We start from the raw sequence: 12,836 nt of genomic DNA, 5'->3' as shown, positions 1-12,836 counted from the left end.
GGGGGTTGTTTGACTTACAGTTCATCATCAAAGGGAGTCCGGACAGGAACTTGACAGGGCAAGAACCTGAAGGCAGGAGCTGATGCAGAGAATATGGAAGGGCAACGTTTACTATCATGTACCTCAGCTTGACTTCTTTTTTTTTTTTTTAATTTCTTATTAGATATATTTCTTTACTTACATTTCATCCCCTCTCCCTCCCCCATACAGGTATTCCCCCCATACATCCCCCTTATTGCCCCCCACCACATTCCCCTGCACTGGGGGTCCAACCTTGGCAGGACCAAGGGCTTCCCCTTCTACTGGTGCCCCAACAAGGCTATTCTCTGCTACCTATGCAGTTGGAGCCCTGGGTCAGTCCATGTATAGTCTTTCAGTAGTGGTTTAGTCCCTGGAAGCTCTGGTTGGTTGGCATTGTTGTTCTTATGGGGTTGCAAGCTCCTTCAACTCTTTCAATCCTTCTGCTGATTCCCCCCCCAGGGGGGTCCTGTTCTCAGTTCACTGGTTTGCTGCCAGCATTGACCTCTGTATTGGACATGCTCTGGATGTGTCTCTCAGGAGAGATCTATATCCGATCCCTTTCAGCATGCATTTTTTAGCTTCATCAATCTTATCTAGTTTTGGTGGCTGTATATATATGGGCCACATGTGGGGTAGGTTTTGAATGACCATTCCTTCAGCCTCTGCTCTAAACTTTGCTTCCATATTTCCTCCTATGGATATTTTTTCCCCTTTTCAGAAGGAGTAGGAGCATCCACATTTTGGTCATCCTTCTTCTTGAGCTTCCTGTGGTCTGTGGATTGCATCTTGGGTAATTCGAGCTTTTTGGCTAATATCCACTTATCAATGAGTGCATACCATGTGTGTTTTTCTGTGATTGGGTTAACTTACTCAGGATGATATTTTCTAGTTCATTCCATTTCCTATGAATTTCATGAAGTCATCGTTTTTGATAACTGAGTAGTTCTTCATTTTGTAGCTGTACCACATTTTTTTGAATCTATTCCTCTGTTGAAGGGCATCTGGGTTCTTTCCAGCTTCTGGCTATTATAAATAAGGCTGCTATGAACATAGTGGAGCATATGTCTTTGTTATATGTTGGAGCATCTTTTGGGTATATGCCCAGGAGAGGTATAGCTGGGTCTTCAGGTAGTGCAATGTCCAATTTTCTGAGGAACCTCCAGACTGATTTCCAGAATGGTTGTACCAGTTGCAATTCCACCAACAATGGAGGAGTGTTCCTCTTTCTCCACATCCTTGCCAGCATCTTTTGTCACCTGAGGTTTGTTTTTTTTTTTGTTTTTTTTTTTAAGTCCTAGGATGTTTATTACAAAGGTAAATCCTGATCCTTGAGACTGGCTTATCGGTAGGATTTCTGGTACCGGGCACGGGCACCGGGACCACCAAACTTTTTGGATTCACAGCGACAGGGGTCAGCTACAAGCAGGATCCGATCGTACTGGATGAGGATATCTTTGATCTCCTTCTTAGAGGCTTCATCCACATATTTTTGGTAATAAGCCACCAGAGCTTTTGAAATGGACAGCTGGATAGCATAAATTTGGGCCACATGACCACCACCCTTCACACGGACCCGGATATCCACACCAGCAAATCTCTCCTTGCCCAGAAGCAAAACAGGCTCCAGTAACTTGTACTGCAGCGTGCGCGGCTCGATCATCTCCAGGGGACGTCCATTCACCTTGATGAGCCCATTTCCTCGTTTGCAGTGGGCCACAGCTGTGGCTGTTTTCTTGCATCCGAAGACTTGCACGGACTGCAGGGACCCTTGGACCGCATAGCTACAAGTATGAACACGAGCTCCTCACGGCACGGCGCCGCCACCGGAAAAGGGAGTTTTTTTATCTTAGCCATTCTGACTGCTGTGAGGTGGAATCTCAGGGTTGTTTTGATTTGCATTTCCCTGATGACTAAGGATGTGAACATTTCTTTAGGTGCCTTTTGGCCATTCGATAATCCTCAGCTGAGAATGTTTTGTTTAGCTCTGTACCTCATTTTTTGTTTTGTTTTGTTTTGTTTTTTTAAACACACACATACTTTTTTTTTTTTAAGATTTATTTTATTTATTATATATAAGTACACTGTAGCTGTCTCCAGATACACCAGAAGAGGGCATCAGATCTCTTTACAGATGGTTGTGAGCCACCATGTGGTTGCTGGGAATTGAACTCATGACCTCTGGAAGAGCAGTCGGGTGCTCTTAACCGCTGAGCCATCTCTCCAGCCCTCTGTACCCCATTTTTTTTTGGTTCTTTTTTTCGGAGCTGGGGACCGAACCCAGGGCCTTGCGCTTCCTAGGTAAGCGCTCTACCACTGAGCTAAATCCCCAGCCCCTGTACCCCATTTTTAATAGGGTTATTTGGAGTCTAACTTCTTGAGTTCTTTGTATAGTGTGGATATTAGCCCTCTATCAGGTGTAGGATTGGTAAAGATCTTTTTCCAATCTGTTGGTTGCCATTTTGTCCTAATGACAGTGTCTTTTGCCTTACAGAAGCTTTGCGGTTTTATGAGGTCCCATTTGTTCATTCTTGATCTTAAAGCATAAGCCATTGGTGTTTTGTTCAGGAAGTTTTCCCCAGTGCCCATGTGTCCATGACTCTTCCCCACTTTTTCTTCTAGTAGTTTGAGTGTATCTGGTTTGATGTGGAGGTCCTTGATCCACTTGGACTTAAGCTTTGTACATAGTAATAAGAATGGATTGATTTGCATTCTTCTACATGCTGACGTCCAGTTGAACCAGCACCATCTGTTGAAAATGCTATCTTTTTTCCATTGGATGGTTTTAGCTCCTTTGTCAAAGATCAAGTGACCATAGGTGTGTGAGTTCATTTCTAGGTCTTCAAATTCTATTCCACTGGTCTATCTGCCTGTCTCTGTACCAATACCATACAGTTTTTATCACTATTGCTCTGTAATACTGCTTGAGGTCAGGGATGGTGATTCCCCAGAAGTTGTTTTATTGTTGAGTATAGTTTTCGCTATCTTGGGTTTTTTGTTATTCCAAATGAATTTGCAGATTGCTCTTTCTGTCTCTATAAAGAATTGAGTAGGAATTTTGATGGGGATTGCATTGAATCTGTAGATCGCTTTTGGCAAAATGACCATCTTCACTATATTATTCCTGCCAATCCATGAGCATGGAAGATCTTTCCATCTTCTGAGATCTTCCTCAATTTCTTTCTTCAGAGACTTGAAGTTCTTGTCATACAGATCTTTCACTTTCAGCTTGACTTCGTATATCACTCAAGACTGCCTGCCCAGGGGTGGCACCACCCACATCAAGCTGGGCCCTCCCACGTCAATCATCAATCAAGAAAATGAACCAAAGCTTGCCTACAGGTCAATCTGGTAGGGACATTTTCCCAAATAACTCCAGCCTGTGTCAAGTCAACATGAACCTAGCCAGCAGCCTGGCTGCCTGTTGATGTCTGTGGGCCATGTGTGCTACCTACCACTGAGGGCTTATGGTGGTGTCTGAAGCCTGTGCTATGGCAGAGAACCAAGTTGATATCTATGATCTGTCCTGCCACCAGAGACCATGCTGAGGTCTGTGGTGTGTACTAACACCAGAGACCGTGTGGAAGTCCTGGTTCCATGCTCCCACTGACTATAAAGAGTAAGGAAGCTACCTTTGCTGTGGTATCGATGACTGAAGAAACATACTTAAGAAAGAGGGACACAGAAGGTCAACAGGACAAAACCCTATTCCCATCCCACCCCCTCCAAAGAAATTCTAAAACGTATCAGCCTAGATAAGAAGCCAGCAAAGAGAACTCTTAAAAATCGTGACAAGGATGCTGAAGAGTAGCTCTCCGAAAGTGATGGCTTTTGGTAGTGATGTGGGTCGGGGAAGAACTCGGTTTTCTTTAAAGGGCTGGCCACTGGGAGTTTGACCATGCTCCAGTGAGTATATGGGCAACACAACTGGACTCCTACTCCTACTCCTACTCCTACTCCTACTCCTCCCCTTCCTTCTCCCCCTCCTCTTCTTCCTCCTCCTTCTCTCCCTCCTCCTCCTCCTCTTCATCTTTCTCCTCCTTTTCCTCCTCCTCTTTCTCTTCTTTCTTTTCTTCCTCCTCTTTCTCCTCCTCCTCCTCCTCTTCCTCCTCCTCTTCCACCTCCTCCTCCTCGTTCTCTTTCTCACAAGAGTCAGAGGGCAGACATGGGAGGACGAGAAGAAGAGTGTAATTGGGGTTCATTATGTGAAATTTCCAAATAATCAATAAAAATACTTTGAAAAGAAAAAATCTGCTCTAAAAATGTAAGGTGCACGGGCTGGAGAACTGGCTAAGCAGTTAAAAGCTCTTGCTGCTCTTGCAGAGAGCCCGGGTCCCCAGATCTCCAGCATCTGCATCGGATGGCTCACAACTCCCTGTAAGCCAGTGAGCCTCACGCACTTCTGTGTTCATAGTGCACACACAGACAAGCAGGCTCCCACCCACACGTAAATAAAAGAAAGTGAGTCATTTAACTAAAACAGTTTTTAAATTTAATTTTTTTTACTTATTCCTTTTACATCCCTCCACTGCCCGCCTCCCAGTCACCCCCTCCCACAATCCTTCCCACATCCCTCCTCCTCCCATGAGCAGGTGAGGACCCCCCTGGGAATCACCCCTCCCCTCCCCACCCCGACACCCCTGGCACTTTAAGTCTCTGCAAGGCTAAGCGCTTCCTCTCCCACTGAGGTCAGACAAGGCAGCCCAGCTAGAAGAACATAGCCCAGGCACATAGCACACAGGCACCAGCTTTTGGGACAGCCCACACTCCAGTTGTTCAGGACCCACAAGAAGGCCAAGCTGCACATCTGCTACATGTGTGCAGGGAGGCCTGGGTCCAGCCCGCGTATGCTCTTTTAACCAAAACATTTTTACGTAAGGTAGAGGATGATAAAGGGAAATACTCGAAGACCCCTTGCTTTCTCCAGAGCAGGAACAGGTGAGTCCACACACACGCACACACACTTACATCTGCCATAGTTCACACATATGCATGCACACACACACCACAAATGTCCGTCTGACAGTTCATAGTTTCTGGGGGGTGAAGACACTTTCGTCAGTGATGTAGTGACTGGTAAGACGTCCCTGCTCCTGTAAACAGCTCCTCATCTCAGCTTCTGTGAACGTGCTTAAACTTCAAGGTAAAGAAAGGATGGAAGGGAGGTTGGGGATTTAGCTCAGTGGTAGAGCGCTTGCCTAGCAAGCGCAAGGCCCTGGGTTCGGTCCCCAGCTCCGAAAAAAAAGAAAGAAAGAAAGGAAGAAAGAAAGAAAGGAAGAAAGAAAGAAAGGAAGAAAGAAAGAAAGGAAGAAAGAAAGAAAGGATGGAAGGGCTGGGCAGTGGCAGTGGTGGTATGTACTTTTTTTTTAATTTATTTATTTATTCTATATGAGTACACTGTCGCTGTCTTCAGACACACCAGAAGAGGGCATCTGATCCCATTATAGATGGTGTGTCTGAAGACAGCTACAGTGTACTTATATAGAATAAATAAATAAATCTTAAAAAAACAAAAAAGAAAGAAAGAAAACTTCTGACAAATTCTTAGGGCTCTGAATCACTTGTATACCCGGGATAGCACACAAGATGCAGAAAGATCTAGAAAGACACCCCCCCTCCCGCCCAGGTCTCTCTTCTGATTTATATTCAAGGCTCTTTATATTTATATTTATATTTTTATATTTATATTTATATTTATATTTATATTTATATTTATATTTATATTCAAGTGAGTTTACAAACTGACAGCTAGGTTTTATGGGACTACAGGGTCTTAAGCAGGCTCTTGGTTGATTGGTGGGTTGGTAGGTTGGTGGGTTGGTTGGTGGGTTGGTTGGTGGGTGGGTTGGTTGGTTGGTGGGTTGGTTGGTGGGTTGGTTGGTTGGTTGGTTGGCTGGCTGGTTGGTTGGTTGGTTGGTGGGTGGGTTGGTTGGTGGGTGGGTTGGTTGGTGGGTGGGTTGGTTGGTGGGTGGGTTGGTTGGTTGGCTGGCTGGCTGGTTGGTTGGTGGGTGGGTTGGTTGGTGGGTGGGTTGGTTGGTGGGTGGGTTGGTTGGTTGGTTGGCTGGCTGGCTGGTTGGTTGGTAGGTTGGTGGGTTGGTTGTTGGTTGGCTGGCTGGCTGGCTGGCTGGTTGGTTGGTGGGTGGGTTGGTTGGTGGGTGGGTTGGTTGGTTGGCTGGCTGGCAGCTTGGTAGGTTGGTTGGTTGGTTGGTTTCTAAGTCAGTGAACTCACTTTTTTCAAAAAAGCTCTTTCTATGCAGCCCAGACTGGCCTGTAACTTACTATGTAGCCCAGGCTAGCCTCAAACCTATGTTCTTCCTGCCTCACCTCCTGAATGCCCAGATTACAGGCATGCACCATCGTGTCCATCCTGGTTTTGAAGACATGACTCAACACCCACAGAGCCCCGCAGGAAGCAATACATTGGTTCCAGGCCTTTGAAGAAACTTTGGTCTCCTTGTCAGGTGACTACCAAACATATGACTAAGCAGAGACGCCACCGCACACACGTGACGAAGAGACCTGAGGGAGTGGGTTTAGAAAAGTAAACAGCAGGGCTTAGTGGCTCACGCCTGCAACCCCAACACTGAGGAAGCCGAGACAGGAGGATCACAAGTTTGAAGCCAGCCTGGGCTACCATGTGAAAGCTTGTCTCCAAGCAACAACAGAAACAGTCGACACACCATGGGTCTATAGTGATTTTTTGGTTCATTTTGCATTTTTACACAGTGGGTTTGGCAAAGGTAGGCAAGTAATGGAGCAGTGAAATAGAAATTTCACCCATACACCCATAGTTATGGATACACACACACACAACAGTAAACAGTATGGCATCCTAATGTATTCTATTGTGTGTTGCAGAAATACCTATACATTGCAAGGGGCTCTGGGACCTAAAGGTTCAGTCAGAGCGTTCACAGGCTTGCTTTCAAATCACCACGTTGGTTCTGAAAGTTCCATATTTGTTCTGCACATGCAGGCCAAAAAAACAAAAACAAAAAAAAACAAAAAAAAACAAAAACAAAAACATATACACTTGTCTTAGTTAGGGTTTCTATTCTTGCACGAACATCATGACCAAGAAGCAAGTCGGGGAGGAAAGGGTTTATTCAGCTCACACTTCCACTTTGCTGTTCATCACCAAAGGAAGTCAGGACTGGAACTCAAGCAGGTCAGGAAGCAGGAGCTGAGGCAGAGGCCATGGAGGGATGTTACTGGCTTGCTTCCCCTGGCTTGCTCAGCTTGCTGTCTTATAGAACCCAGGACTACCAGCCCAGGGACAGCACCACCCACAGTGGGCTGGGTCCTCCCCCCTTGATCACTAAACTGAGAAAATGCCTCACAGCTGGGTCTCATGGAGGCATTTCCACATCTGAGGCTCCTTTCTCTGTGACAACTGCAGCTTGGGTCGACAAACAAAACCAGCCACGGTATTGATGCATTTTTTTACTGTTGTCGTTTGTTGTTGATGCATTTTTAAACTTGATGTTTTTATTGATTACTTGGAAATTACACATACTGCACCCCACCCCATTAACTTCTCAGTCCTCTCAGGTCCACCCCCCCCCCACACACACACACACACACACACACGCCCTGACAACCTCACCCAAAACAGAAAAAGAAAGAAAAGAAACAACAACAAAAACCACCAAATCCAGTTGGGTTGCCCATATACTCACTGGAGCGTGGTCGAACTCCGTGACCAGCTTCTCAAAGAAAACTGAGTCCTTCCGCACCCACACCCCTGCCAGAAGCCATCACGTGTGGAGAGCTACACTTCAGCATCCTTAGCTCAATTTTTGTCTTCAATGGCTTCCAGTCTAGGCTGGCTTACTTGATTGCTTGCTTCCTTACTTTGGGGGTAGGGGAGGAGGGAGTGAGGTAGGGGATAAAGGTTGTCACACAAGCCTTCTATGTCTTCCTTTCTCAACTGTGAGTCTGCAGCTATCCACCCCACTGTAAAAGAAGCGTCCATGCCTCCTTTTACAGTCAGAGGGAGCGCGGATCCTGAACTTGCACGTGGTTTCTGGCTACAGCATGGACCACTGCATAGCCGTCTGTCGTTTCCGCCTTCTCCCCTGCCCCTGACCCACCGACACCACCACCTCCTTCCGCTCCACCCTTATTTCCTTTCAGTTTCATGAGTCCACTTTTAAAAGCATCCTCCCATGGGCCTGCCCTTCTCTAGTTTTTCTGAGGATTCTGCTGGCTCTGCGGTCTCCCTGTCACTCTCGGAGCCTCCGTGTCTCTCTCTTCGGCTCCTCTGAGCTGCTTCCCTATGGTGGGTGCTGGCTTCAGTCAGAGACATGATTCAGGATTTCATCTTTGTTGGTGATGACTCGTTCCTGGATCTGGTTCTGCTACATCAGCTCCTCCGCCCGCTTCAGCAACTCACGGATGGAGCAAACGTTGGGGTGGACCTACTCGAAACGCTGCATCTGGGCCTGGCTGGCAGCCGAGTTAGTCAACCATGAGGCTCCCTGTGCAGCCAGCCCGTCGACGCGTTCTTAACAGTTCCCAGAACAACATATGTGGAGTTTATTTTGCAGAAATTGAGTTAGGGAGAAGAGTGACGGAACCTCTTTGTAACTGTCCTTTATAATTTGTATGAAAAGTGTTATGCGCCTATGCCCTCGCTCCTGCTCTGATTCTGTCTTTCCTTTGTTCTCTGTTAGCCACGCAGTGCGTTGTGTAGGAGAGGATATTATGATGTATTCGTATTCTGGCGCATACTGTAGTAACTAAATGAAATCGCTGGGAACAGGAAAAAAATTACCTCCCCCGCACCCCTCCCCAAGAAAAATGTGTTAGCATCCGCTAGAGCTTGTATGCTCTCTCTGACATAAAACTGGAATACGGGGCTATTTATCTCATGTTACTACCTCTGAATTAGCAAGTTTGGAGACAATGTTACATCAAAGGCTGGTCTTTGCAACTCTACAGCTCATTTCACAGAGAGCCAGGGGACTGGAACTAAAATATAATGGGGATTCTTAATCCAAAGGTCGTACCTCACCAAGTCAAGAAGAAATGTGTGGCTTCATGTGTCCGGGGAACATGGAAAAACAGCCATGTATGCTTTCCGCTCTAACGTGGGGACCCTGGGATTTGTAATACTCGGCTCACGAGCATGCATTCACTCACTCCAGGAAAATAATTCCTCCTTGGCTCAGCTTGCAAGAACATCCACATTACACAGGCAGGCCTGACTGGCAATACGGTTCAGTCAGTTAAAGATGCTTGCCGCCAGATCTGACAACCTGAGTTCTGTCCCCCAGACACACGTGGTAGAAGGAAAACACTGACTTCCACCCAAGCCATAGCATGCAAACAAACAGATTAGTAGCAGAGGATGGCCTTGTCAGGCATCAGTGGGAGGAGAGGCCTTTGGTCCTGGGAAGGCTCGTTGCCCCAGTGTAGGGGAATGCCAGGGTGGGGAGGTGGGAGTGGGTGGGTGAGTGAGGAGCACCCTCATAGAAGCAGGGGGAGGGGGATAGGATCGGAGGGGAAACCGGGAAAGGGGATAACATTTGAAATGTAAATAAAGAAAATATCAACAACAACAAAAAAAAAAAGTTGAATTGCCTGAGCTAGGTTGGGGAAATGGGGAAAGAGCACTTGCTGAGCAAACTTGAAGACAAAGTTCAAGGAAAAGGTCAGGCCTGGTCAGGCGACCCACCCTGTAACTCCAGCACAGTGGGATCAGAGGCAGGAGAATCACTGGGGTGTGGTGACAATAAGCCTAGTTCCAAGTTCAGTGAGAAAACCGGACTCCAGGGAACGTGGCAGGACACCCTACATCCATCTCTGGCCTCAGGACACACACACGGGTGCAGGCACACAAAACATATATATACATATATATATATATATATATATACATATATATATATATATATATATACATATATATATATATATTTTTTAAAGATTTATTATGTAGGGTTGGGGATTTAGCTCAGCGGTAGAGCACTTGCCTAGCAAGCGCAAGGCCCTGGGTTCGGTCCCCAGCTCTGAAAAAAAGAAAAAAAGAAAAGATTTATTATGTATGCAGTGTCCTACCTGCATGCATGCCTGCAGGCCAGAAGAGGGCACCAGATCTCATTGTAGATGGTTGCGAGCCACCGTGGTTGCTGGGATTTGAACTCAGGACCTCTGGAAGAACAGACAGTGCTCTTGATCTCTGAGCCATCTCTCCAGCCACACAAAACATATATGTGCATACAGCAAACACACACACACACACACACACACACACACACACACACACACACACAGTGTAACAGTAAATCACACAGACCAGGTAAAGGAATGGATCGTGTGCAGCTGTTTGAAATAAAGCAACGCCGAAAATAAATGCCCGGACAGTATTGGTATTCTCATCGCATACACTATATTGTGCCACTGAGAGGCTGAATCTATTCAGTTCAGACTCTATTTGAGTTCTTAGGTCAGAACCTGACCTAAGTTTGAACTCAGGTAAGCTAACAGGCTGGTACCTAGCATGAGTTTCCAAGTTGCCTCCCCACCCCCAACAAAACCTGAGCCTAGCTCCAGTCTCTAGGCTAATCCCCAATAAGACCTACATCTCCAGGTTACACCCTCAACGAGACCAGTGTCAGGCTGGAGAGACGGCTCAGTGGTTAAGAGCACTGACTGCTCTACCAAAGGTCCTGAGTTCAATTCCCAGCAACCACAATGGTGGCTCACAACCATCTGTAATGGAATCTGATGTCCTCTTCTGGTGTGTCTGATAAATAAAGCAAATCTTAATAAAAAACAAAACACCAGTGTCTCCAGGTTATTCTCCCCAACAAACCTGCACCTCCAGTTTATAAGTCTACCCCCTGCTTAATGACCACCAATGCAGAGGGAAGAAGAGATCAAGTTTATGATTGACTCCCAGCACCAGCCAACTGTGTAAAAGGCCACAGTAGCTTTCCAAAAAGATGCTTGCATACTTACTGCCCCCCCCCCCCAGTTTGCTACTTACTATAAAGCCTTGTCCCATAGACATTTGGGGCTCCACCACCAAAACCATCTTGTGTGACTGCAGTGCACTGGAGGAGCCTGAGGTAGCTCGAACAGAATAAAGACTCTGCTGGGAGCTGCATCAGATCGGCTCCTATCTGTTTTGGGGGATCACTAACATTACTATCCCACTACCGAGAATTTAGTTTTTAAAAATTGTCATAAGCAGGCATGATGATAAATGACTGTAATCTCGACCTGCAGAAGGCTGACACAAGAGGATTGCCGGGAGTTTGAAGCCGTCCTAGGTACATAGTGAGCACCAGGTCAGCCTGGTCTACATACCAACACGCCGTCTCAAACAAATGTCAAAACCAAAACATCACATCTGTACCCCACCAACACATGTGTTTTTTATACATTATATATCAATTTAAACTATTTAATGAAAAGAAGCTAAATTACTTTAAGTGTCAGATTACTTTTGATGTTCCTCTGGCTTCTCACTTTAAAAACAAACAAACAAAACCCTAACACCACCAGAGGGCTCTGTGGGAAGGGGTACCAGCTGCCAAGGTTGATGACCAGAGCCCCACGTATGTTCGATCCCCAGGACCAACACAGTGGAAGGAGAGAGCTGACTCTGAAAGCTTTCCTCTGATCCCCATCGCATCCACACGCCCACACAGACACAGGGCATCAAACGTGTACACATGAGTAACAAAACACACGCACAACGCAAACTGTGAAATAGTACTGTATATTGCAGATACTTGACTCTATTAATAATAATACCATCTGCTCATTTCGTTGAGAGAGATCAAGCTGCCGCAAGCTTGCGTTCATGTGTTCACAGAAATCTAAAATATCGGTCAGGAAGGTGGAAATAAAAAGGTCAGGGGTCATAATGGAGCAAAGTCATGCCTCATCTGTGACCACAAAGTGGCGCTGATACACTATGACTCCACCAACGAAACGCCATCTGCTTGTGGAATCAAAACACCACAAAAGGCACAGAAAACCCCAAAGTCCTTGCCAGCTGTGTGAAATTCTGCCCCAACCAGACAGGGTCTATGTGGTCTTGGGTGGTAACAAAACATATAGAGTGTGGAAGGTTATCTTGAAGAGAGGACTCCGTTTCTGTCTCAGTGAGGAGAAGATTTTTGGTGATGTGGTTGCTTTGGGGTAACCCATATTCTATAAGCAACCCCTTATCCATACTATACAAGTAAGTCTGATAAATTCATATAAATAAACTTACCCACCTACATCACTACCCTTTCAAATAATTGGTTCACTTGGCAGCCTCATCTGCTGTCAATCTGAGAACCGGCAGAGGCCAACTAATGACAATATTAACCATATATATCATGCCAAGCACCAGCAGGTCCCTCTTTTCTATGAAAACGGAAGCCCGTGATAACTAAATCATATAGATATGTAATATATGATTTAAATAGCATTCGTGTTTAAGGCTATAAATGAAGTTAAAATGTCTGGTTTCTTTGGAGACTCAGTTGTGTTGCGTGATGTTTTTCCGGAAGCTGTCTCATGAGGCGATGTTTTGCTAAAGAGAACAGACACGTGGTGTTTTTCTGAAACCTGACTTGTGAAAGGGCATGCAAGGTCTTGCTGGAGCGGATGCTTTAGAGATATGTGATGCTTAGCAAGAATATAAATGTAGTCCCACAGACAATGAAAGAACACCCCAGCGTTGGCTGGCCTTGCAACACTTCGCTAATCTTCCCATGGTATTCCAGCTGGCCTCTTGCTGCTTCTGAGGGCTCATGCCGATTCGGCAGAGCCTCGAGGTTTCTTCTGGATCAAGCTGATGCTACTGATTCATG

General features: G+C 46.0%; 1 pseudogene; it reads right to left on the bottom strand.

Moving 5' to 3' along the window:
• Positions 1-1,328: 1,328 nt before the first annotated feature.
• On the bottom strand, positions 1,329-1,815 carry Rps16-ps6 (ribosomal protein S16, pseudogene 6; annotated as a pseudogene).
• Positions 1,816-12,836: the final 11,021 nt, after the last annotated feature.

The sequence above is a fragment of the Rattus norvegicus genome, chromosome 19 (assembly GCF_021556685.1).
Source record: "Rattus norvegicus strain SHRSP/BbbUtx chromosome 19, alternate assembly SHRSP_T2T, whole genome shotgun sequence".
Lineage (NCBI taxonomy): Eukaryota > Metazoa > Chordata > Mammalia > Rodentia > Muridae > Rattus > Rattus norvegicus.
The sequence above is the reverse complement of the archived record's forward strand: the minus strand, read 5'-3'. Positions and strand labels throughout refer to the sequence as shown.